The sequence below is a fragment of the Pogoniulus pusillus genome, chromosome 21 (genome assembly GCF_015220805.1).
Source record: "Pogoniulus pusillus isolate bPogPus1 chromosome 21, bPogPus1.pri, whole genome shotgun sequence".
NCBI lineage: Eukaryota > Metazoa > Chordata > Aves > Piciformes > Lybiidae > Pogoniulus > Pogoniulus pusillus.
The window spans coordinates 7,218,550-7,244,883 of record NC_087284.1 but is presented as its reverse complement, the minus strand read 5'-3'; the positions used below and the strand labels follow the sequence as shown (position 1 = coordinate 7,244,883).

Genomic DNA, 26,334 nt, shown 5'->3' with positions numbered 1-26,334 from the left:
CAGAATGAACAAGATTGGTGCAGCTTCAGGTGCACATCAACACTGGGACTCAAAGGGCTGGAAAAGCCCTTATAATGATGTCTACTATGTAAACTAATTTAAAACTGTTTTGTAGGCCACACCTGGAGTAGTGTCCACATCCTCAGAATCCAAAGAAGACATTGACAAACTGGAGGGGGTGCAAAGGAGGGCCAGGAAGACAATCAAAAGGCTGGAGAACTTGCCTTGGGAAGAAAGACTGAAGGAGGTAGGTATTTTTTTCCCTGAAAAGGACCTCATCACTGCATTCCATTATTAAAGGGTGACCACACAGGGAAGAGGGTAAGAGTTATATAGGGGAAGGTTTAATCTGAAGAGATTTTTTACAGTGAGAACAATCATTCACTGGCACAGCTTCCTCAGAGACATGTTAGAGCCTCCATCATGGGTGATTTTCGAGATACAGTTGGACTTCTGACTATAGGTTCTTGTGGCTATTTATTTGCCAACTGTATAGGATCCTATTAGGCTATGGTGGCTTCCTGTGTATTGCAGACTGCAGTACATAATTACAGGTTGCTTACTCCGATCAATAGACTCAAAACTTACTTTTGACTGCTAAGAGCTGCCTGCTCCAGCATTCTCAGCTCCGCTTTGGAGTTTTACTTGAACTTGTAGGTGTGGCTGTACCTGTAGTTGTAGTTTAAGTCATTTTCTCTGCTTTTGAATACTGTGTTCTGCAGTTATTGAAGAACAGACTAATCTCAGAAACAAGCTGCTAAGCAGGGAACTGATGAGAAGGCATATGACCAAGCTCCATTTTGAGTCCCATGGCTCCCTCCACTTAGGAGGTACTCTGGTGTCCAAATTCAGCTCAGAGAAACATTTTTTTCTAACCCACATTTTTACATAATGGCTCCCAGGTGGCAGCAATTGCTAGGGAAGATAGGTTCTCCTTAGACAAAATGGTTTAATGCTTCATAGCCCGCTGCTAAGGAACAAGCTCTTAAGAAAGGGGAAAAATGAGGTTTTGTTTCAAAGTCTGTGAATGCACTTCGAGGTTAAACAGAGAAGATGCTGAAATGGTGCTGCGAGGAGGGAACCTCTTAGATTGGACTTTCTTTCCTGCCTCTTATAGAAACATAGATACTTAAGGAGAGAATTAGATGGGATTTTGACATATATGATTTTAAAATGTCCAGTTCTTAAAGTTCCTCTGCAGCTGAAGTTCAGTCTTGGCAGTGTTTCCTTGCTTGTGAGTTTTGATAGGGCTAGGCAATTAGACTCCCAGGAAATCCATGCCTTAATTCCTTTGAGGTTTGCATTTTCCCTTTTGCCTTCAGTGCAATGGACATTCTGCCTACCTACTCACAAAAACTGTTGAGGAAGGGGAAGCAGCAAGGACGTTTCCCTGATTTCCTCTCGTAGCTCAGGTTTATGAAGTCTGACACAGAATATAAACATATTTTTAACACATGCCCCGTTGAATAGAGGTGTTTTTGACAACTGGAGCCTTTTTTAGACTTAAGTGGGGTTTTTTGTTTTGCATTTTTTTCTTGTGGTTTTGGTATTTTAGTAAATAAATTGACTAATCTGAATTCTCTCGAGGTATCACTGTCATAAAGCATGAATATATACATGCTTATAGTTTCCGTGTGAAACTTAACACATGTTTCTGTCCTTCAGGTTGAAAGATAGGGTCTGTGGGAAAATATTTCAACAAAACTAGGCTGCCATTTTGTCTAATGTAATGGAAGTTAAAGTGTGTTCATAGCCCAATGTCATGCACGTGCACTGTATCCAAAATATGCATGCTGATGTCTGGATGCCTCCCAGTTTGGATAAGAGAGGGCATTTTAGTCTCCAGAGATCAGTCCCTAATGTGTACATGTCAGTAAAGCAGAATGTAAGGCCAGCTTGAAAGACAACAACCACAAAATATTGAGTAAGAATGGAAAATAAAGATCTGGGCAACAATGAGTAAGTGACCTCTGGGTCAAATGTTTCATAGGAAACAAAAGTGCCCCTTTTAAAACACGGTGACAAAGTAATTGCTTCTAATAAGATAGTACTTAGGTCAAGCCAAAAGTCAGATGTGTTCCTCTCCTCTCATAATAGTGGTAAAATGAGTTATAAAAAAATGAGAAAATTGTCCTAAATCAGGCACATTTGTATATGACTGTGATTACTCAAAATGTTTAAGAGTAATACACCAAAGTGACTTTCTGATGAGAGGAAACCAATTAGCGAGCACGCTGCTGCTAGGGTGACTTAGATTTTTGGCCTCATTTCTCTTCCATTTCAGTTTCTGACTCTCTTATTTGAAAATATCAAATGGTCTGGATTAATTAACCAAGGGTGGCAGCTCCATAGGCAGCCAACCAAACCATCCAAAGACTCTTATTTGTTAATTTATTCATTTATTTGTTTTAATGAGTTCATTATGTAGCTCAGCTATTGAATGCACAAGTTTCAACAATATAAGTTCAAAGTAAGTGGCTCCTTTGTTTGCATGAGTGTCAGAGAGAATTACATTATCTATTCTGTTTTCAGAAGCTTCTCTGAGCATTAACAACTCTGTATTGGCTCCAGTTCATTATTTTCTGCATTAATATTTCCTGTTCATTTGGCTTCAGAAGAATATTCTCTCTCACTGTTTTGGCCGTCATGTCATAGAGAAATCCAAACACTTCTGCTGGCCAGATTCAGACATACGAAGCTGTGCCCAGTAGTACCTTTTTCCTCAGTACAGTATGACTGAGAGCAAAGATGATTCCCAGTAAATCCATTACCATCTAACACTGGTTTATACAAATTTTGTTAAAGCTTATAATTTAGAAAGCAACAAAATGATAATTACTAGAAAAACGATAGTGGTCAACTGTGTTTTGCAAACAAAGTACCAGAAATGTGAAAATTCTTTAGTACTGAAGATTTAAATACCTATGTAGCTTGTAATGCCAGACAGAGACAGGTGTAAGGGTTATATCATTAACAAGAGAGAGATAGTCATACCTGATACTTCTTCAAAAACTAATGTATAGAGACGGTTATTGTAGAAGTCAGATTCCTAAGGAAGCTACTCAGTAGCTGTTAAACATCCACAACCAAGTTATAAGCACGAAGAGAGCCAGAAGGAACTGTATCACCAAAGACAAGGCAGACACTTGGTGCTTGACTGTTGTTACAGGTTTAAGACTAGTGTCCTAATTGGAAATAAAAGTTTCCCAGAGAACTAGAGAGAGTTCAGGGGGATGGACATCTCCAAGGGGCTGAACAGAACATAAGAGAGATCATTATTCCATTCCCTTGGTCTGCAAGATTTCTATATAATGTGAAGCAGAGCTCCTTCTTGGCTCTTCTTGTTTCTTCTTTTCCCCCTTTTCTCCTGTGTTTCCTTGCTTTCTTCCTGCCTTGTTTGGGTTATGGTCAAAGGAGTGGCAGGGGAGGGGGGAGAGATAATATTTGGTAGTTGGTAACAGCCTCTGGGATTAGTCCAGAGTGGGGTCTGAGCTACTGTTGGGTTATATGTGTGTGTGTATGTGTATATATATACCCCTTTTATATTTAGATTACTTTTGTACTTAGTTTGTATTGCCACTTTTGTAAGTGGTAATTCCAGACTTTGTGCAAGTGTGGTTCTTTACTCCTCTGGGGGTAAATCCTAAATTCTGTGTGGTGCAAACCCATGACAACTGTTTACCTGACCTGTGTAAGAAAGTGACCATTCAGATAGAACACTTAGATAAAAGTAAAAATAGTTGTACATTTTGATACACCTTGGGTGTTACCTTTGCAAATGTGCAGCTCATGTTATAAAGTAGAAGATATATTTGAAGCTGAGGAAACTGGGAAGATCAAAAGTTATCTTGTTCTTTTGAAAAAGATCATCAACAGCACTGCAAATGGTTTTAGGAAGATGCATTCATTATACCAGAATGAGTACATGTGATGTTGTATAGCAAAATGTATGAACCAAGACTCAAAAACATTGAATCTCAGTCATTGAGTACATCTGTTTATAGGTAAGAAATTTATTTATGAGAAACTGATCAATGCTCACCAAGGAGCATTGGTGTCAAGTGACAGGACCAGAGGAAATGGTCTCAAGCTGCACCAGGGGATGAGGTCTCCCCTCAGCTTCCTCTTTTTCAAACTAAACAGCCCCAGCTCCTTTAGTTGCTCCTATATATGAATATATGCACCTGAAGAGTGCTAATATAATAAAATGCATGCAAGAAATATGATTTCATCAACCATTGAGGTTCACTTGCCATCTGTAGGTCTTTAAATATGGCCAAAGTCTGAAGCTAAAGTCTATGTTTAGACAGACTTTCTTTAGACTATATTTAGATAGACTTGGACATGGATAAAAGCATTGGAAAGAAACACTTTGGCTCTTGTGTCTTTAGTGGAAGTTCTGCATTTCCTTAGAGGGATTTGAGAAAGAATGCTTCTAGTTTAGCACTGCTGGAAATGAGAACCAGACATTTCTTCATCAGTTTGTCTCCCTGATAGTAACAAGGGCCAATGATATATGTGTGATTCCTGAAGAGTAAGGAAGATGCTATGGAAAACTAATCTTGGATTATGTTTTGGATCATTTAAATTAAAAAGAATAGTAGAAAATTCATATTATTTTATTTGGGCCTACCTTGAAAAAAATAATGGATATTATTGATATTGTCATAGAATCATAGAATCAACCGGGTTGGAAGAAACCTCCAAGATCATCCAGTCCAGCCTATCACCCAGCCCTGTCCAATCGACTAGACCATGGCTGTCCTCCAAAGATCTGTCAAGTTTACTCCAAGTAAGGCAGCAAAGCATCAAGGAAAGAATTATAGACCTAACTAGACAAATAACTCCTTGTAAAAGACAGTAAGAATAAACAGGGAGTCTAGAAGGACTGTAAAAAGAGGGATCAGCTAAGAAAACTCCATCAGGGAACTGCTAAATCTTGCAAAGAATTAGAAGCTTCTTCAGCTATACAAAGAAGAAAAGAGGAAGAAAAGCAAAAGTGGGGTCAATATACAAGAGGAATATGCTAGAGTTTAAAAGTGACCTAAGAATTGCCCTCAAATAAATATGCATTTTTTGCCTCAGTTTTTCAGTAGAATAACAACATTTGGCAACATCTGTCCTGCAGAGATGGTCCCCACTGACACAAAAGACTTTCTTTCCTCCACTAAGTAAGAAAAATGAGTGTGGTAATTATATCACAGTTGCTTATTCAAATTTATACCTATTTATTGCAACACATTAAACTAATTTACATTCAAGCCAATTCAGTTTCACCCATTGTTAACAGCCTGAGACTACTGTAGCTGTTGAGAATTCAGATCTCCCCTGGTTCTTTCTTTTTGGTGATAAGAATCTCCAAATTTGCCTCTTTTCTTTCGGTGGATTATTCCTCACTTCTAAATCAGTGAAAGTATTAATCAGCTTTTCCAACTGAATGAGTTTTAATTCCTTTGTTTCCTGGCCCCTTAAAAGGCAAGTTAAAAAAAGACCAAGCAGGCTGCTAAATTGGTGATTTGAAACTTTTCTCTTTTCCCCGTAGGGGAGTGAAAAGGTATATAGGGAGGACAGATCTCTCCTTTTTTGTGCTCTGTATGTTCAGCAATGTAAAAAAGCAAAGCCTCCTGAGAGCTGGAACCTACCCTTTCAAGCATATGCCTCCTTTTGTCAAAAATACCAGCTCACACTGTATTAAAAGAGGTCATTAGTTATTCTTTTAATTGTTACAGCATCTTCAAGAGAAGAAAACCAAACCCAAACTCCTAACACAGTGAGGTGATTATACCACAGAAGATAGCAAGCTAAACGATCCACAAGCTTGCATGCAGACAGTCCGTGTGTAAGCAAACAGGTTTCATATTCTAGAAGCATCTAGCTTTGAAAAATTACAGCAGAACTTTGCAGCTCTGTTTCAGGCTTCCTTCAAAAGGGGCAGTGTGCTTAGTAGGTCAGGAGGGGGTCTCCTCCCCCTTTGCTCTGCCTTGGTGACACTGCATCTGGAATATTGTGTCCAGATCTTGGCCCCTCAGTTAAAGAAGGACCTCAGTGAATGCTTGAAAGAGTCCAGTGCAGAGCCACAAAGATGCTGAAGGGAGTGGAACAGCTCCCTTGTAAGGAAAGGCTGAGGGAGCTGGGGCTCTTTAGCTTGGAGAAGAGGAGCCTGAGGGGTGACCTCATTCATGTCTATAAATACGTAAAAAGTGAGTGCCAAGGGGATGGTGTCAGGGTCTGCTTGGTGATGTCCAATGCTAAAAGAACGGGCAGTGGTGGATGCAAGCTGGAGCAGAGGAGGTTCCACATAAACTTAGGTAAAAACATTTTCAATGAAGGGGTGGCAGAGCACTGGGACAGGCTGCTCAGCGGGGTTGTGGGGTCTTCTTCCCATTCAAAACTTGTCTGGATGTGCTCCTGTGTGACCTACTCTATGTGATCCTGCTCTGGCAGGAGTTTGGACTGGATGATCTTTTGAGGTCCCTTCCAACCCCTAACATTCTGTGTAATAAAAATTTGGGTATGGAAATTGCCAATGTAATATCAAAACAGAATCCAGAGAGTGTTTTGACTTTCTGAGTACTTTTTAAGTATTTAAGGAGGAACTAATATCTCCACTTTTCACCTGAAGAAAAAAACATTGAATCATAGAATGGCTTAGGTTGGAAGGAACCTCCAAGATCATTCAGTTCCAACCTTCCACCATAGGCAAGGACACCTCCCACTAGAATAGGTTGCTCAAGGCCTCATCTAACCTAGCCTTTAACACCTCCAGGGAGGGAGCATTCACAGCCTCCCTAGGCAACCTGTGCCAGTGTCTTACCACCCTCACTGTAAAGAACTTCTTCCTAACATCTAATCTAAATCTCCTCTCTTACAGTTTAAACCCATTACTCCTCATCCTGTCGTTACAAGACCCTGTAAATAGTCCCTCTCCAGCCTTGCTGTAGCTTAACCCTTCAGATACTGGAAGGCCACTATAAGATCTCCTCTAAGCCTTTTCTCCAGGCTGAAGAGCCCAAACTTTCATACCCTGCCCTCACAGCAGAGCTGCTGTAGCCCTCTGAGCACTTTTATGGCCCTCCTCTGGACTCACTTTAGCAGTTCCACGTCCTTCTCGTGTTGGGGGCTCCAGAACTGCACACAGTATTCTAGGTGGGGTCTGACAAGAGCAGAGTAAAGGGGGAGAATCCCCTCCTTTGCCCTGCTGGCCACACTTCTCTTGATGCAACCCAGGACACAGTTGGCTGGGCTGCACGTGCACACTGCCAGCTCATGTTGAGCTTTTCATCAACCCAGACCCCCAGGTGGTTTTCCTCAGGGCTGCTCTCCAGCCATCCACCACCGCACCTGGATTTGTGCTTGGGATTGCACCTGCAGGTGCAGGACCTTACACTTGGCCTTGTTGAATTTCATGAGATTGGCCTGGGCTCACCTCTCCAGCCTGTCCAGGTCCCTCTGGATGGCATCCCTGTCCTCTAGTAAGTCAACTTTACCACACAGATTGGTGTCATCTGCAAACTTTCTGAGGGTGCAATGACCTGTACAATCACATGTCACAGAAAAAAAGGTGGGATTTTCTCTGTGCACACACACACACACACCCCATCAATAGGGAAAAATGGACTACAGCATTTTCAGCCTACATACAATAACTAAAGCACAAACACAAACTCTGAAGAAAACCATAACTAAGGAGATGGAAGTAGTGAAAAATGGCATAAACCCAGGAAAAGTTTCTAGTGTTGTATTTTTCCTGACAGCTTTTTTTGCATGATTTTCTTCATTGACATTCATGAGGTGAAAGAGGGAGGTGTGTGGGAGGAAGGCTAACATAATAACAGAAGAAATTTAGGATGGAAGTTAGAGCATTTCTATTGCAAGTAGCAGTTTCTGAGAATACCCCTCCAAAGATAATAAAAGGTAAATTAGCATGGACAATTTAATTCATTTTAAGACAGAATTTCCTTGACCTGTGAAAAGAATTAAATGAAGTGGTTGCCTGTATTTGCAGAGGAATTGCCCTTGATAATGCAGACAACTCTTTTCAGCACTATTTGGCTATGACATTACATACTTCAGGTAAGGTTACTGAACCAGCTACTCAGCACGGCTTCCCACAGGGATTATTTCACTTGTTTGATCCAGCAACTCCTCAGGAGCATCACTCAGGAGTTTGTGGAGAGAGGGTCAGTAAGGAAATGATGAAAACCGCTGACATCAAGAGAGGTCCCTGATTGTTCCAGGTAAACTATTTGGTTTGTTAAAGACTTTACTATTCACAGAGTTCACATCTCATGAACTGGGTCTGGAGCATGCCTTGTGAAGAGAGGTTGAAAGACATGGGGCTGTTTAGTCTGGAGAGGAGAAGACTGAGAGGGTCTCTAAATCTGAGAAGGGAGTCTATAAATATCTGAGGGCTGGGTGTCAGGAATGAAGGGACAAGGACAGCCTCTGCTCACCTGTGCCCTGGGATAGGACAAGGGCAAATGGATATAAACTGCAGCACAGGAAGAACTTCTCTAAGGGCCGCAGGGCACTGGAACAGGCTCCCCAGAGAGGCTATGGAGTCTCCTTCTCTGTAGACTTTCAAGCACTGCCTGGATGTGTTCCTGTGCGACCTGTGCCAGATTCTATGGCCCTGCTGTGGCAGGGGGGTTGGACCTAATGATCTCCAGAGATCCTTTCCAACTTCTAACATCCTATGATCCTGTGAACTTCTGAGTTCTCTGATAACCCACTGACTTCAGTGGAAGTTGAAGGTAATCTTTAAAGGCAATACAAGAGCAAGCTAGTCCCCAGGGCATTATTTAGAACCATAAGTGCATGCCTTTTTGAGATGGTCAGACTTTCTAACACTTCACATCAAATCCCTGTAAGGTCCACCTTGTCTTTATGTCTTCCTGAGCTACCCTATATTTCCAAAAGGCTTTTAAGGTGAAATCTTTCTCCTAGGACAAATGTCAAGACTTTTTTTTTTTTCCTAGGAGCTGCAGTTTATCCAAGTGTTCTCAGACCAGATTTGTTCTTCCTCTACAAGACTCTCTTCTATTTACTGCTGGGTTGCTCCTTTCAATCCCAAAGGTAAATACATTTTTTTATAGAGCTGTCTATCTGCAATACTGTTTGTCAAAAATCCTTGGAATCTAAGTACTTCTTGTTTTTCTTGTTGCTGCTATTACTACTACCACCATTTCAACTGTTATTGCTATTACTGTTTTAATTGGGTTTGTGAGAGAAGTTTAAAAAAAAAATCTTATCCAGCATATCACAGACTCATAAAGTCATAGAATGATAGACTCATGGAAGCACAGAATCATAGCATCACAGAATGGCTTCAGTTGGAAGGGACCCTAAAGGTCATGTAGTTCCAATCCTCCTGTTGCAGGCAGGGACCCCTCCCACTAGACCAGGTTGCTCAAAGCCTCATCCAGCCTGGTGTTACACGATTCCAGGGATGAGGTATCCATCCACAACCTCTGTGCTCCAGTGTCTCATCACCCTCACAGAAAAGATATTCCAAATGCCCAGTCTAAATCTACCCTTTTTCACGTTTAAATCCATTGCTCCTTGTCCTGTTACTACATGCCCTTATAAATAGGCCCTCTCTCACTTTCCTATAGATCCCCCACAGTTACTGGAAAGGAGCTATAAGGTCTCCCTGGAGCCTTCACTTCTCCAGGCTGAACATTCAATGTGAATGAATACTCAGCATTTGTTTCTCTGCTAAGAAATCAGATAAATAGAGAGGTGGAGTAACACAATGATAGAAAACAAAAAAAGAAGACTACATTTACCAGATGACTGCCACTTTACAGGAAAAAAAAAACAACAGTTAAAGTCGTGCCTGCACAGCAGGAATAGGAAGATGATGAGCAGCTTTTTGTTCCCCGAGCCTTAGGTCCAACCTAACATTTTGACTCCAGGATAATCCTTGCATTCCCCAGAATTTGGAGTCCCCCCAGAGGCAGGCTGGGACAAATGTCTGAGGCTCCTTCCCTGCCAAATGAAACTGGAAACTGGAGCTATCTGTTGAGCAGTGAGACATGGAGAGAGGAGAGTCCCTTAGCTCCCTCAATGGGGAGATGTTGCCCTGCTTTCATTCTTCTGCTGAGAAAAGGACAGTGCCTGTGGCTACCTCTAAATTGCAATAATTCCTGCAGTCAAGTGATCATCCGTTTTAAGAGAAGAAAACATCAGTAAGGTTCCAGGGCTTCTGGTGTGGAGAAACATGAGAACACAGAAGCCCTGAGGGTTCAGTAAGTCAGACAATTTTTAAGAAAGAAAAAAAGCACTGGCTTTAGATGTCACGGGGGCTTGGGGGGCAGGAGGGAATAGGGCAGAAGTGAGGACAAGAAAGGTTGATTTTGTTTTTTCAAACTGATCTGGAATTGGCATTGCTGTTCTGTACTCCAGAAGGCCAGACTGTATTCAAGAAGCTTCCTCTTGCACATTGCGGTTTTGTATGTATAGGATGGAACCATAAATGAACAATTGTTTTCCCATTTCTGTGTAATGTAAAATAGAGGAGGGCCTTTTCTTCTTGTCTTTCGTGCAGAATCAGAGCCAGCTGATAGGATTTTTTCCCTTCTGTATCTCTAGAAAAACCTCTCTAAAACCCAAATCAAACCCACCATTTTAGCTTTCTCCTCCTGTGCATTCAATAATTATCTGATAAGGTTGGGGGTTTTTTTCAGTGCTGTTACTGTGTTTGAACACAGTATTTCGAGAGCCCCAGACATTTTTCTCTGTGTTGACTCAGCACCAAAATGCATTTCTAAAAGGCCTTTTGCAAAAACCCAAGAAAACGAGGATTAGCTATCTGCAGAGAGTGGAAGCAGATAATTAAGAAGGAATATGGATATGCCAAAACATGTATTTGGTGGCTATGACAAATCTTAAAAGAGCTAATTAAGAACATGGCTAGAGAAGGGGAAATTATTTTGGGTAAGAGAGAAAAAAAAAACCAAAACAAACTTGCAGTACCCCAAACTGTTCATATTTTCTCGAGTATAGGAAGAAAATGCCTAGAATCTGTTTATTTCTATTTCTTATGAAAATTTCCTTTAACTTTCTTTTGGTACTTATATTCAAAAAAATCACTAATTTTGAAAATGATCAGGCTTTAAGCAAATAAATAAACAAAAAGGAAAGAGAAAAGAATTCCAGACTTTAGGATCTCATCCTCTGTAATGCAGAAGAAAATGTGCAGGATTGCTGGACTCATAATTTTCTTAATGTAGGCTGACAAAAGAAAAAATTAAATAAATCTTTCCGCCATTTCTCGAGTCCTTTCTGCAGTCTGTTTGAAGCCAGAGGCTGAATGCTGGACACAGACAAACCATAGAATCAACCAGGTTGGAAGAGACCTCCAAGATCATCCAGTACAACCTATCCCCCAGACCTATCCAGTCAACTAGACCACTAAGTGCCTTATCCAGTCTTTTTCTGAACACCTCCAGGGACGGTGACTCCACCACCTCCCTGGGCAGCCCATTCCAATGCCAATCACTCTCTCTGTGAAGACCTTCATCTTAACATCAAATTTACCAGGAACAGCTTCTAAATGCCTCCATGCAATCAGCCTGCATAACCAGCATGACACTGTGCTGACACTGCACATTGCAAGACATCCTGCCTACACCTGCCAAGACAAGGAGTCTTGGAAGGGACACAGATTGTCCAGAGAAACCAAGACCAGGTCAGAGATTTTCTTCCTCCTTTTCCCCAGCACGCTGTGAAGCCTGGAAAGAATCAGAAGCCTCAGCAGCTGACAAGACACCAATAGAATCTCATGCAAGTGTTTGATTACTGTCTGAAGCTGCAGCTAGCCCCGTGAGCTGGGAGATAATATTTGTGAGTAAATACTTAAAGCCTTTTGTAATTCACTAATTTCTTTCTGCCCTATGAGGAAAGAATGAGAGTTGAGTTTGTTCAGCCTGGAGAAGAGAAGGCTCTGGGGGCTGCCATCAAGTACTTAGAGTGGACCTACAGGAAAGATGGAGGGAGACTCTTTATCAGGGCGTGTAGTGATGGGATGAGTAGTAAGGTTTTCAGATGGAGAGTAGATTCTGGTTAGATGCAAGGAAGAAATTCTTTCCTGTGAGGATGGTGAGGAACTAGAACAGGTTATTCAGATAAATCTGTGGATGTTCCCTCCTTGGAAATCTTCAAGGCCATGTTGGATGTGTCTTTGAGCAGCCTGGTATAGGTGTATCTGTAAGGTCCTTTCCAAAACAAAAGCATTTTATGATTCAATGATTCTGTGAAAAAAGGAAAAAAATTCTTCAAATAAGATACCAGAAAACAGTTCAGGCACCTGATATGCTTACTGGGGCAAATTAGGCCAATGATGAGCCATTTAGTGGCTGTGATGTATCACTGTTCACCATTCTGAAGTTACAGATGAGTATAAATTGGCACAAATCAGTATAAATTCTGACCAGTTCTTCAGACAAGCTTCTAAAACTTATTTTCAGAGTAAGTCTCACACTGCATGTTGAAGTGACTTCATTTGTTACTTCTATGTGTCTATGCATTGTAGAAGACAAGGTAAAACAACACTATTTCTTAAAACAGCAAAGTTTTCTTTGGTGGCTAAAGGTAGGCTGGGAAGAGACAATTTTCATTTCTTTTTTTAAGGAGATTGAATTTGCAGTCAGTCTTGACATTGCAGTATACTTAACTGTAAAAAATCTGTGCAGCCCTTGGAGCTTTGAGAGCTTCAGATACCTGTATACTTAAGACAGCACATACAAGTGAATGTTAATTAAATTAATAATGGCACTCTCAAGTCATGGAGTCAAGCAAAACTAGAAGCTTTAAGCCCCACAAATTTTACCTGCAAGTATGATCATATTGAGCCCTCAGAAAGCAAAGGAAATAAGCATTTCCTCAACACTAAAGATCATTCTAACAATTTAGCATTTTGAGGGGGGAAAAAAAGTTTTCTCCTACTACAATATAGGTATGCAAACATACCAGAAAGCAGGATTTCCACAGGTAGCTTGACTTTCACACTGAATAATTGATTTACCTGTCAAAGTAGAGCAGCAGGTGTGATTTGTATGCCAAGGTACTGGGAAATGCATGTCTAATTTTATACCTGTCCTATCCCAGCTGAAATATGGCAAGTACAACAGGTATGCCCTAACAGAATACTCACAGAGACCCATAACTGCATAGCACACAAGTGGTCATGAAGCTATTATTACCTATGCAACTGTTCTGCTGGCACTTGTTCCTTTTAAATGAAAGTGCGGTATAGAATGGCTGCTTTATCTCTTGTACTCAGAAAGTATAACGAGAAGGAAGCTGTGACATTTTGCAATATATTTTGAGTCAGTAGCACTCTTTTTTTTCCACAGTATGAACCTTGCAATAGAAATGTAGAGTTCTTTAGAAATTTAGGATAATCACAGCTTCATCAAAGCTTACATCCAAGAAGGACACTGAGTCTGGAGCCAGTAGGAGTCAATTTCTTCTCCCAAAGAACAAGCAACAGGACAAAGGAAACAGCCTCAACTTGCACCACGTAAAGTTTAAGTTGGACATGAGGAACAATTTTTTTCCCCAGAAAGGTTGTCAAGACTGGAACAAGCTGCCCAGAGCAGTGGTGGAGTCCTCATCACTGGAAGCACTCAAAGGACATGCAGATGTGGCGCTGAAGGACCTGGATTAGTGATGACCAGGCAGTGCTGGTTTAATGGTTGGACTCAATGATCATAAAGGCCTCTTCCAACCAAAACCATTCTATGATTCTGTAATTCCATGATCTCTGAAACTGCTTTCTTATTTGAGTGCCATAGCAATTCATGAACTCTGCATATCAAAGGCTAGTAACTTATCTTCCCATTAAATTAGTTAAAAACTATATGTCTGATTTGGACTCATTAACCAGAGCACAGAATTTAACTGACAAAAAGAAACAAGAGAAAGGATTACTTCCTTCCCTCAGCTCTGTGTAACCATTCATTATTAATAAAACCCTGGATGTTTTTAAGACCAGGCTGGATGTGGATCTGGGCAGCCTGATCTAGTGGAGGGTGTTCCTGCCCATGGCAGAGGAGTTAGAACTAGACTATCCTTGGGGTCCCTTCCAACCTGATAATTCTGTGATTCTGTGATTGAAGTCCATTGGATTGAAAAACTTTGAAGGTTCACCTGTGTTTGCTGCTATAGCAGCACTTGTATGAAACAACTCCTATAGTATAACAACTCCTGTCCAGAGGTGAAGTCTATTTACTGAGATTATTTCTGCTCCCAGCAGAAGCGACTGGTTCTTGAGGTTAGCAGTGCATGTCAGAAAATAGACACACATTAATATTTTAGAGACCAACCTGCTCCAGAACATGACCCTATTCTTCTTATTCCAGCCAGAAAACAATGTTAGCTTGTACACTGTGGCTTTATTGCTTTTCTTCTTAACTAAAAAATTAGAAGAGAAGCATTTAATTATTCATTAGCTTTGCTGAAGTAATGGACCTTCTTCCTAGCCTGTGCTGGTCAGATAAAAAAGAATCTGAGACTTTAGATGTTTGTCATGGAGGGGACATTGTCTAATTCCTGCAGGATGTACAATTCTTAACGTTTTCTTCCGTGCTTAAGTTGCTGTTGCAAATGGTGATGTAAAATCCTAAGTCTGTGTGCTGGTTTAGGGCCAGGAGCTACCCAACAGCAGCAGAAATGATACTCCTTTTGGGGAGTAAAATTAGAAACACTGCACATCCATTGGAAGTTTAAAGGGAGCTTCTATTTACATATGTACAGAAGACAGTCAAGTAGAATGAATATGTTCACAAATTAAGGCAAGCTTACCAGACCAAAACCTTCTAGAATACTCCACCCCACATTCAAGCTCAGCAGGCCTGAGGGCAGGCCACAACTGCCCTCCCCAGCTCAGGCCTACAAGGCCTCAGCAGGGCTCATGACACATCTCAAAATTCCCTGCCAGCTAGAAGCAGTCTCACACAAACCACAAGTTAAGCAGAGACGTTGCTCTTCCTGAAGAGAGGATAGGTGAAGGGAGGAGAAGCAGGGAGAAGAAGAGAGATATCAGTTCCAATATCCTGGGATGACCAGGTCCATCCCTTGGGACTTTTTGGAGGATTTTGCCTCTGTGGTCTTCTTAAAGGCATCTGGGCCCCAAACCCACCACACTCTGGAAGAAAATGTGTATTTTTCCAGCAGTTTTGCATACAGATCACTTCCTGGTGCATTGTGTGTGTCAGATGAATCATTAGGTGCCAGAATTATGCTCCAGTGTAGATAGTTCTCTTCCTAACCTGTTTTCCACAGTTACATCATGGTGGAAATGCTGCATTTCTTTCCTTAGGAGTTAGTCAAAGAATTGGATCACTATGAGCGCTTTAATCTGAATCTGAGTATATAAATGCCTTGATTCTTGATCCTTAGTCCTTTCAACATCCATGACTGCACTGTACTTGTTGTTACTGCAGCATGTAAACTTTGCATCTAGCACTGATTATTCCCTGAGATCAGATGCACAAATCAGATGAACACTGACAATGGATTGAACCCAGACTTGAAGAGTAACCAACTGTCAAATCACTCCAATTTATCTCTCATTTACTTCATTGTATTGAGCAACATTTGGAACCATAGAGGCAATGTTGAATTTAAGTATAAGAGAATCCTGATGTCCCCTTTTAAACAAAACACAGCACTTGGGCAAAATTCACACCTCCTATTACTGGAGTATTTTATATTCAAAGACATTTTAGTAATGAAAAATCAAATATATCACCAGGAGGAAGTAGTTATTTGGGCTGAAATACATACAATAACCTAAATGCACTGTGCCTAGCTGTAGCTATATTTATAAACATTGAGCAGACAAGGGCTTAGCATTCTTAGGTGCTGGTTTGGACACTAATGTTTGTTGCTACCCTGTAATGTGCTTGTATTGAAGAAGGCGTTCAGGTGTGTGATGATAAGCTTGTATACAGAAACATGATTTCAGCTCCACCCATACATTGCAATCCTTGTTCCTTCTCCTGTACTCTACCATTTTTCTCTTCCTTCCCCCCTTTTTAAATGGATAAACATATATTTTAATTTATTTCACTTTGCATGAGACTACAAAGAGGTTTAGAGATGCATCGGCTACATGAAAACACCAAGATGCTACCCTGTGGTTTCTATCCTTCCATCACCATGGTAGAGATACTTAATTATTTCACATGTCATGTTTCTTTAGTGCTTCCATTGCCCTGTCCCTTTCCTTAGCAGCTGCAAAAATTCCTTGTGGGCACTTGGGGTTGTGCTTGTGATACTACTGCGCACACGGCTTGTGTTACAGACCAAGAAGCAAGATAAAATACTGTAACCTTTGACTTGCAGGTTTAATTGGCTTAAGTACGTTCTAAACATTCTCTAATCCGTTTAAAATAAGATAATCACAGGAACAGTGGTTTGTGGAAAAATCTTGATTGGAAGAGATCTCTGGGGATTGTGCACTACAACCTGTTGAAAGCAAAGCCTTATTCAGGGTCTTCTCAAACTAAGTCTCAAATATTTGCAACAGAGAGATTCCTTTGGGCAACCCTGGTTGTTTGTATTGTGAAGAACTTTTTCCTATATACAAACAGAATTTGCCCTGCAGCAATTTATGCCCATTTGCTGTTCTCCAGTTGCCATGTAACCTCATGATAAGGTTATCTCCACCTTCTCTATCTTTCAGATACTGGACAACTGTGACGAGCTCCTGTATTGGGTTTGGGCTGAGCTGGCGTTAATTCTCCTCAAAGCATCTTTCTAGTGCTGTGCTTTGCATTGCTACAGCTGAGTGCTGACAACACAGCAGTGTTTGGCTACTGCTGAGCTGAGCACCAAGTCTGTGCTTTTCCAACATTTCCCTGCCCTGAGAGCCTGAGGGTGTCGTGGTAGCCCCAAATAGGCCAAAATAGGCTTATACATGTCCTGGCTTGCCCAAACATGTTTTTCTGCTCTCTCTTCCTCTGTTTTGGGGAGAAGCAACTGCAGGAAAGAGGACAAAGAACCCGAAGCCACTGAGTCTAAGCATTCTGGCTTGCCCAGACTTGTTTTGCTCCTGTTTATATCCTGTGGTAAACAAGGTAGACACACTTGACTTGTGCCTGCCTTGTGCAAGGCCTGTGTTTTCCCCAAATTTGGGTAAAACAAGCCTATGACTTCACCTAATATGGTCAGACTTGGCTAACTGCCATTCTGATTGGCTATTCTATGTCCAAAGGCCCATTCATCACGCTACTGATAAAAACAGATGAGTAGGTAACACAACGTGCTCTGCCATTGTATTCATGCCTGCTGTTACCTGCTGCTATTGCTCTCTGCTCCTGACAGTATACTGCTTTACTGCCTTATTGCCATGCTCTGCTACAAAGTAACAAACCCTGATACTTGGGATTTATTTGCCTGGAAACTTCCTGCTTGGAGTTTACCAGGAACAGGCATAAATGCCTCCATGCAATCGGCCTGCATGGCCAGAGTGACATTGTGCTAAGACTGCACATTGCAAGACATCCTGCCTACACCTGAAAGTCTCCTGCCAAGTCAGGAAGTCCTGGAGATACACAGAGGAACCAGGACCAGGTCAGAGATAGTCTGCCTCCTTTCCCTAGCACCTTGTGAAGCCTGAGAAGAATCAGAAGCCTCAGTGGCTGACGAGACAGTAACAGAATTCCCTGAAAGCATTTGGGTACTGCCTGAAATAGTATCTGGCCCTGCCAATTGGGAGATTCATATTTGTGAGTAAAAACTTAAAGCCTCCTGTAATTCACCATTGTCTTCTGCCATAAGCAGAGTTCATCTAGTGGAGAAGCAGCATAGTTAATTAACCACAAGCAGTGTGTTGACCGCAGGAAACTTCTCTTCCAGCTTAACTGAGTTCAATTCATGTTATATTATTGGTAGTTATTTCTGAATTTTCTACATCCTGTGTTATCATATGTGTAATGTTTCCATGACTGTACAAAGAGCCAATCGTTATTAAGCAGTAGTGGTTGGGTGGCAAGAGTTCTGAATACCAAAATTAATAAATGATATTAATTTTGAAAAATCATAGCTCACATCAATTAATTACCCCTCCATTACAGAGGGGACACAGCAGAGCCAGCTGACCCAAACTGGCCAAAGGGATATTCATAGAATCATAGAATCAACCAGGTTGGAAGAGACCTCCAAGATCATCGAGTCCAACCTAGCACCCAGCCCTAGCCAGTCAACTAGACCATGGCACTGAGTGCCTCATCCAGTCTTTTCTTGAAGACCCCCAGGGACGGTGCCTCCACCACCTCCCTGGGCAGCCCATTCCAATGGGAAATCACTCTCTCTGTGAAAAACTTCTTCCTAACATCCAGCCTATACCTACCCTGGCACAACTTGAGACTGTGTCCCCTTGTTCTATTGCTGGTTACCTGGGAGAAGAGGCCAACCCCCACCTGGCTACAATGTCCCTTCAGGTAGTTGTAGACAGTAATAAGATCACCCCTGAGCCTCCTCTTCTCCAGGCTAAACAGGCCCAGTTCCCTCAACCTCTCCTCATAGGATTTGTGTTCCATGCCTTATGACATCAGCTCAGACAAAAAAACAAAGTGAAGGAAGGAAGTCTGGGGTGATTCTTCCATGGTGTCTGTCCTCCACCAGAACCATTAGGCGTGGAGAGCTCTGCTTCCTGAGACTGACTGATGGGAAGTAGAGACTAACACCTCTCTCTGTTTTTGCTTCCACACAGTCTAAAGTTTGTGCTTATCATTATTATTAAATTGCTTATATCTTATAACTGGCTTTTGTTATATTTTCCCCTCTCCCCTGTCCATCTAAGAAGTGATAGAGCGGCTTTGGTGGGCATTTGGTCACTAGCCAGGGCCAAATCACCACAGCTCCACCTGAGCCTTCTCATCACTAATTTTAATCTTTCAACCTTTCTTCACATGTCAAAATCCTTGTTGGTCATCTGACCATCTCCATTTTTCAGTGTCTCTTTCAAATAGAAAGGGTCAAAACTGGGTATGGGATTCCAGATGTGGTCTAAAAAGTACCTATACGTATGTGCTAGTTTGAAGCTAGCTGGAATGTTTTGGTGAGAAGAACTAAATTACAGGCTGTTAAAAGAAAACAATGGTGATGTCTACTTCACTCAGGCTTGCTGAAATATATAGGAACAAGAAATAAAAACATAGATAACAGAGTCGCTCTCTGTCTCTCCGGGGCTGAACTTCTCTCTCTAACCTAACCTGCTGTCTGTGTGACTAATCCATCTGCCTCCTAATCCCCCTGGCCGACTTTCTAAACTACCTTGAGCATAAGGCAAAGTCTAAGGTAAGGTGGGTGGGAGGAAGGTGGAAGGGTGGTTGAGAGCCCCTCCTGGGGACTCAGGTTTCTGGGAGGGCTGTTGTGTTTCTGTATTACTTTTTAACTTGTATATTTCTGTATATAACTGTATATATATTGTAAATATCTGCTTGTATATTGTGCTAAGCTGTAAATATAAGCTTCATTCAATTTCCAGAGCCACTGAGCCTAGTCTGGGTGATTTTCCAAAGGGGGGGAGGGGCAGGGAACACCCAAACATAGAATGATAGAATTGTTTCAGTTGGAAAGGTCTTTTGAGTCCAATTGTCAGACTAAGACCATTAAACCATGTCCCAAAGTGCCATTACCACACCTTTCTTGAACACTTTTAGGGATGGTGACTCCACCACCTCCCTGGGCAATCTATTCTGGTGCCTGACCAACAAATCAAAATTGCTAGTAATTCTATTTCTAGAACAAAATTCTTGTTACAAAGGTAACAAGAATTAATGTTTGATTTTTTTTTAAAAAATTTTAAAATACCAAACTATTTTTCACATCCTGGGGACTAAGGTAACAACTTACCAGAAAGATCAACTTATCAAAAAGCAGGCAGTTAAGAGTTCTTACTTATGTATTGATGTTAGCACAGGTTTTCTTTTTTGTTATAAATAGCTAAAAAGACAAAATGTGAGGGGAAAAAAAGTAGTAAGGTTTGTTTTTCCAATAAAATGCAGCTCTTGGCTAGTAAATATTTATTTCTATGTTCTTTTTCAGGTGAAGTTCCAATAGGCTGCTATTTTGTACTCAAATCTGGAGACTAACAGGTGGTCACAGAAGGCAACCATCAGTACAGATCCTAAAATATATGACTGGGATATAGCATTTAAGATATACAGTGTGGTACAGTTCAGCAATTATGTGAGTGTGATTCTCTGCAGACATTTGTGTGTTCACAGAATGCACGCATAAATAAGAAATGCAGGGATTGAAAACTTCAGGTTGGTGTTTAGCTGCTCCTCTGCCTACAGAAATGGTTGACTGTCATGAGCATAATAAATACACACTTAGCAGAACTGTTGGAGCAAGTCCAGAGAAGGGCCACAAAGGTGATCCAAGGGCTGGAGAACCTCATCTATTGGGATGGGCTGAGGGAGCTTGGGTTGTTCAGTCTGGAGAAGAGAAGGCCCCAAAGGGCCTTATAGATGCTTTTCAATACCTGAAGGGAACCTACAGGAGGGCTGGAGAGGGATTTTTTTTATAAGGGTGTCTACAGAGAGGAAAAGGGGGAAAGGTTTCGAGCAGAGAGAGTAGGTTTGGGATCGTAGAAGTTCTTCAGTATGAGGCTGGTGAGACTCTGGAATAGGTTGTGGATGCCCCTTTCATGGAGGTGTTCAAGGCCAGGTTGGACAAGGCCTTGAGCAACCAAGTCTGGTTGATAGGCATCCCTGCTCATAGCAGGTCGGTTGGAGTAGATGGTCTCTACTGTCCCTTTCAACCTAAGCCATTCTATGATTCTAATAAGGTACTCACTGACCAGATCACTGTTTCCTCATGCTTTCCTTATTTTCTCCTGGTTTTGTGGTGCCTTTGCTGCTGTTACTCATCCTCCAGAGCCTATGAAACAGAGAAGAAAATCTTGCCTTAGAGAAAGCAGAGCAGCAGGGTTTCCCATTGTTCCAGAGCAGCTACATAAAAGGTCTTTGGTTCAGCAAGTTTAACATAATGTTAATTTGAAGGAGGAGGGAGGTGATATTTGTACTGTTTATTTACTTAGGTGTACCCTTTTCCTAATCTGAACTTCTCATTATATTGTAGTTTGAAGAAAAAGGAAGCTGAGACTTTAACTTTTCTCTTCTTGCTATATTTTGATCATTTATTAGCCAAGTGCTTTGCTGTTTTCTTCAAGAGTTCATCTTGCTAAATAGAGATCTCTCTGACTGAGCTGCAATGAGAGGGTTAATGTGCATCTTCCTGTGCTCCCCTCTCCTGTGTTCATTGTCTTTTAGCCCCTGGGGTCTATTAAACAACATCAGTATGGGTTCTTAGCAATAGAAGTCTTTTCTAGTGGAAGGCTACATTGGTGATTGGCTCCTAATGACCTCCAACAATTTCCCTTCAGCCTTCCTGTTTGCAAGGACATTACATTATGTCAAAAGCCCCATTATCTGACCCAAAAAGAACATTTTTAGAATGATACTTTCTATTCAGTGTTTCTGGGTTCAATATTCACTTTTGCTTGCTATATAAACTGTATTCTATTTTGCTATATAAGGCACAGAGACCAGTATTTTCAGTCTGAGTTTTCATCTTCCTAACAGACGAGTTTGCTTATGTTGCAATCTAATCTGAAAAGCAGTGGAAAACATGCAAAAGGGACTCATGTCTGTTCTCTCAAGGAATAATATGTACAAACTCAAGCAACTGCTGTAAGTTTTACAAAACTGTTTCAGAATTTCCTGGTAAAGGAGTACATTTGCTGAGTACCAAAGCTTTCTGCTTAAGAGGTCTCTTCTGTAATTTGCTCTATCTGTTATCTAACTGAGAAGACAGAAAACAGAAAACAACATTAGCTGTTAGTTTATAGCTTTGGCTCAGGGATTCTCATATTAGAGAACAGCAGGTGGTAATTTCCAATGGAAACAAGCAGCTTCCACACCAGACAACCCTCATTTACTTATACCTTGTTCTGTGCTTCTAAGGAATACTATAACTGTGGGCCTCTTCTCATTTGTCCTTGTTTTAGCTGACATTGTCATTCATGACTACACTGTGAGTGTAAATGATGATCTAATGTCACTTCTATAATTACTTGGCACCCTGAATAAACTGTAATACCTCTGGGTCAATAACTGCTCTCAGTTTGACATTCAGTAAACAAGTTTTTGAGAATTGCTGTAGTTTCACTTTTTTTTTCCCCCTGATGCTTTCAGTGAACACTACTGAGGAACAGTTCTGGACCATTTAGAAAGGAAATAACTGCACACTTGGAAAATCACTGAAGGGATCACTTACAAAGGCCTCTTACCTGGCAGGCCCAATTCAGCTCCAATAAGACTGTTCAGATGGGCTTCAAGTGAGACCCCCACCCTGGGAGGCTGCTGTGTGCACAGCCAGGAGCTACAGTTTTTAAGGGCACCCATTACAAGTATTGTGACTTACGGCAGCCCTGCTCTATGCTTCATTATTTTTGGTACAACTTGACTCTTGCTGCTGTAGCCTTGGATGTGGCTCTACATAATGCAACCCAGGTAGGTGCAACCAAGTCTTTTAGGAACAAAATAAAACCACCTCTGTTATGCACAAGGATGATACCCAACACGGGGAAATCAAGCACTGCTGCAGAACTGTATTGATTTCTGCTGTTCTTACAGGATCACAAGATCACAGGATGTTAGGGGTCAGAAGGGACCTCTGGAGATCTTCGAGTCCAGTCCACCTGCCAGAGCAGGACCACATAATCTAGCGCAAGTCACACAGGAACACATCCAGACAGGGCTGGAAAGTCTCCAGAGAAGGAGACTCTACAACTTCTGTGAGGAGCCTGTTCCAGTGCTCTGTAACCCTTAGAGAAGTTCTTCCTAGTGTTGGGGTGGAACTTCCTGATCTGCAGTTTGCATCCATTGCCTCTTGTCCTACCACAGGGCACAAGTGGTCAGAGGCTGCCCCTTCCTTCCTGACCCCCAGGCCTCAGATATTTATAGACATTGATTAAATCCCCTCCCAGTCTACTCCTCTCCAGACTGAAAAGCCCCAGGGTCTTTCAGCCTTTCCATATAAGGCAGTGCTCCAGTCCCTTAATCATCTGTTGGATCCCTGTCCCTCTTGATGCTCACTGCCTACTCAATCTGCCTCTGCATTGAGTGCTTAAAGGTTACAATGACTGTAAGTTTCATCATCACTTTTCCTATTACCTTCAGCTATGGAAACTCCACTTTCTTTGCTTGTACAGTATTATGTCCTAATGAAGAGCATGTTCTACTGGTGTGGTAGGCCTGATAGGCCCAAAATAGGCTTATTCATGTCCTGCCTTGCCTAGGCAGGCTTTTCTGCTCCATCAGAGAGGCAAGCACAGGAAATGGACACAAAAGAACCTGAAGCCAGAGAGTCTGGCCTGCCCAGGGTCCTGTGGTGTAAGGTACACACACACAGCTTGTGCCTGCCTAGTGCAAGGCCTGTGCTTTTCCCAAATTAGGGAAAAGTGAGCCAATAGCTTTGCCTAATATGGTATGGTTTGGCTAACTGCCATCCTGGTTGGCTATTCTGTGTCCAAAGGGCAATTAATCTTGGCCCACACTGATAAAAGGAGATATGCAGCTGAACAATGTGCTTTGTTTCCCTGCTTTTGCTTCCCTGCTCTTTGCTGTGCTCTCTCTGCTGTGCTCAGCCGTGCTGCAATTGCACACTGCCTTATTGTTTGCCTGGTAAACTCCACTGCCGTGAGTTACCAGGAGCAGACCCTGGATGCCTGTGTGGTCAGCATGACATTGTGTTGAGACTGCACAACATCCTGCCTCTACACCAGATCATCCAGAAGAAGCCAGGAGAACAAGGTCAGAGATTGTCTGCATCCTTTCCCCAGAAGCTTGGAAGATTCAAGCCTCAACGACTGACAAGACAGAGTCCCCTGAAAGCATTTGGGCACTGTCTGCACTGTGGCTAGCCCCTGCGAGGGTAATAATAAAGGCTTAAATGCCTCTCTGTAATTCTTCATTGCCTTCTGCCATAAGCAGAAAGAGCTCCTTGAGCCCAGCTCCTGGGCAAGCGGCGTATTGACCGCAGGCAGCATTTGACCATGGGACTCTTCTCTTCCAGTTCAATTAATGTTTAAATCTTTTGCTGGTTATTACTAGATCTGGATATTATCCAGAGAATGTTTCCATGATCATGCAAGAACCGAATTATTATTAAAATTAGTGGTAGGAGGTGGCAAGAGTTCAAACTATCAAAAATTAATAATATTAATTTTGGAAAAATATCATCTCACATCTATTAATTTCCCCTCCACAACAACCACTGGCTAAAGAAAAAACCCAAGCAACTAGTCCTTCAAATAATTTGTTGGCTGGTAGGATTAATTATTGGGCAAAACATGTACAAATTAGGAGCATGATAAAGCTGAGAAGTAAATGGCAAAAGGTAAGAAATCTGCCAAACCTTCCATAAGGTGAGGGCTGAGAAAAGAAAAACTGGAACAGCTTCAGAGACTTAACCTTTCAAAAAAGGCTTGCATGACACACAAGGTCAGAGTCACGTTGACTGATCCGTATGTCTTGTTTTGAACAAAGAAAAGCAGCTATACCCATGTACGCAAAGGAGGAGGGAAAGAGAGGAGCAGGAGTGTTCAGCCATTGTGTACAGAACTGAAAGGAAGAGCAATAAAGTGATCACAGGAAAGGTGGAAAAAATATCCCGGTGGATGTAGCAGGACATGTTTTCATGTCAGAGATGTTTTGTTCAATTGGAGCCAAATATTCTACCATTTCTTAAGAGCAGAAAGACTAGAAGAGTGTCCAGCAAGTCAAGGGAGGTTCTCTTCCCTTTCTGCTCTGCCCTGGTGAGACCACATCTGGACTATTGTGCCCAGTTCTGGCCTTCCCAGTTCAATAGGGACAGGGTAATACTAGAGAGCATCTAATGGAAGTGTATGAGGATGGTTAAGGGCCTGGAACGTCTGTCTGATGGGGAAAGGCTGAGAGACCTGGAGATGTTTAGTCTGGAGTAGAGAACACTGAGAGGAGATCTATTAATGTTTACAAGTATCTGAAGGGTGGGTGTCAAGAAGAAAGACCCAGTCTGTTTTCAGTGATGCCCTGTGATAGAATAAGGGGCAACAGACAAACCAGAACACAGAAGTTCCACTTCAACATGAGGAAAAACTAGTTTGCTGTGAGGGTGACAGAGCACTGGGACAGGCTGCCCAGAGAGGCTGTGGAGTCTGCTCTAGAGACTTTCAAAACCCACCTGGACATGGGTTACTAATTAGAGGTACGTTTTGCGTACAGCTTCAGAAAACTTTAGAGTCACTGCTCAATGTTGGTACTATGAACAGCAGTCAGCCAGCTGCATCCCTGCCAGCAAAGCTCAGCCTTACCACTATGAACTAAAGCACAATAGCAAATTTGTGTTTGCCTGTGCTTTGATGGACCAATCCTGTGCTGCTTCTAAAAAGAAATGCACGAGTATGATACAGTAATGTCCAGATAAGCCACAGTCACAACCATGCAGAAAACATTAAAGGTAACACAGCTGATGCAGAGGCAAGGATGGAAAAGGGAGCGTCTTTTCTGGTTTGTGTTGCTAAGCAGCAGAAACATACCCAAGCCCTGCATCAGAGCCTGCCCTGGACAGTCTTACAGATACTCTCAAGGGTTTTAAAAATGATGCAGGTAGTTCTTTTGTCCAGGATACTTTTCAATGCAAGCACGCAGTGAAATCCACATAGATCATCTCTCTGTGTGTGTATTTAGGTAGCTGAGGGGGCTGTAAAAACTCTTTTAATGCTTTCAAGAGTAAAAACTGCAGCCTTAACCACAAAATTTGTAATAAGTTCCTTAAATTGTTCCCTACCAAAATACCTATACGCTTTAGATTCCTCTTGCAAATATCTCTCCCTGTGGCTGGGAGGTTTGGTTACCAGATAAGCTACAATCCCTCCACAACACTTCCAAAGTAATAGAAAAAACTTTGATATTCTACATATCAGAAAATGAATCTTTACAAGGGAGTAAGTATGGAGGGGAAATAGAAATGTAGATGGCTTTCATCATTATTTTGTCCCCTGGAACAATCAGGTTAGATTTCTGTATCGGTGTCTTTGTCAGGAACTTTCGCAAGCATTCAAAGACTGATTGAGGTCAGAGCGAGCAAAAGGTAAACTGTGAGGGAGCAGTGAGGAACTGGGAGGATCCAACATTAGAGGAAACAAAAGCCCTGCAGCAGAAGGAGCAGAGGACTGAAAGAAATGTTAAGGGGCAGTGCCCTAGAACACAATGCATCTGCGAAGCGGTGCAGGTAATTGCATAAATTAGCCCCAAATTCTATCATTTC

At 41.8% G+C, this 26,334-nt stretch overlaps 3 long non-coding RNA genes across 4 annotated transcripts in view; 2 read left to right on the top strand and 1 right to left on the bottom strand.

Annotated features, from left to right (window-relative positions):
* The window catches only part of LOC135184768 (uncharacterized), a 260,467-nt gene extending 260,189 nt beyond the window's left edge, over positions 1-278 (top strand). The window contains exon 4 of the long non-coding RNA XR_010306161.1: positions 116-278. This is a non-coding gene — a long non-coding RNA (uncharacterized LOC135184768). The remainder of the gene's footprint in view (positions 1-115) is intronic.
* A 7,896-nt stretch (positions 279-8,174) lies between these two features.
* LOC135184769 (uncharacterized) lies at positions 8,175-18,239 on the top strand. Its single transcript, XR_010306170.1, has 3 exons — positions 8,175-8,237; positions 8,979-9,075; positions 16,694-18,239. It is a non-coding gene; the product is annotated as an uncharacterized LOC135184769 (long non-coding RNA).
* LOC135184767 (uncharacterized) overlaps positions 16,282-26,334 on the bottom strand; it is a 353,179-nt gene continuing 343,126 nt past the window's right edge. Inside the window, exons 7-8 of one of the 2 annotated variants that reach the window (XR_010306160.1) lie at positions 20,822-20,901; positions 16,282-16,476 (exon numbers count right to left, since the gene is read on the bottom strand). This is a non-coding gene — a long non-coding RNA (uncharacterized LOC135184767). The remainder of the gene's footprint in view (positions 16,477-20,821; positions 20,902-26,334) is intronic. The other variant, XR_010306157.1, reaches the window with a different exon arrangement.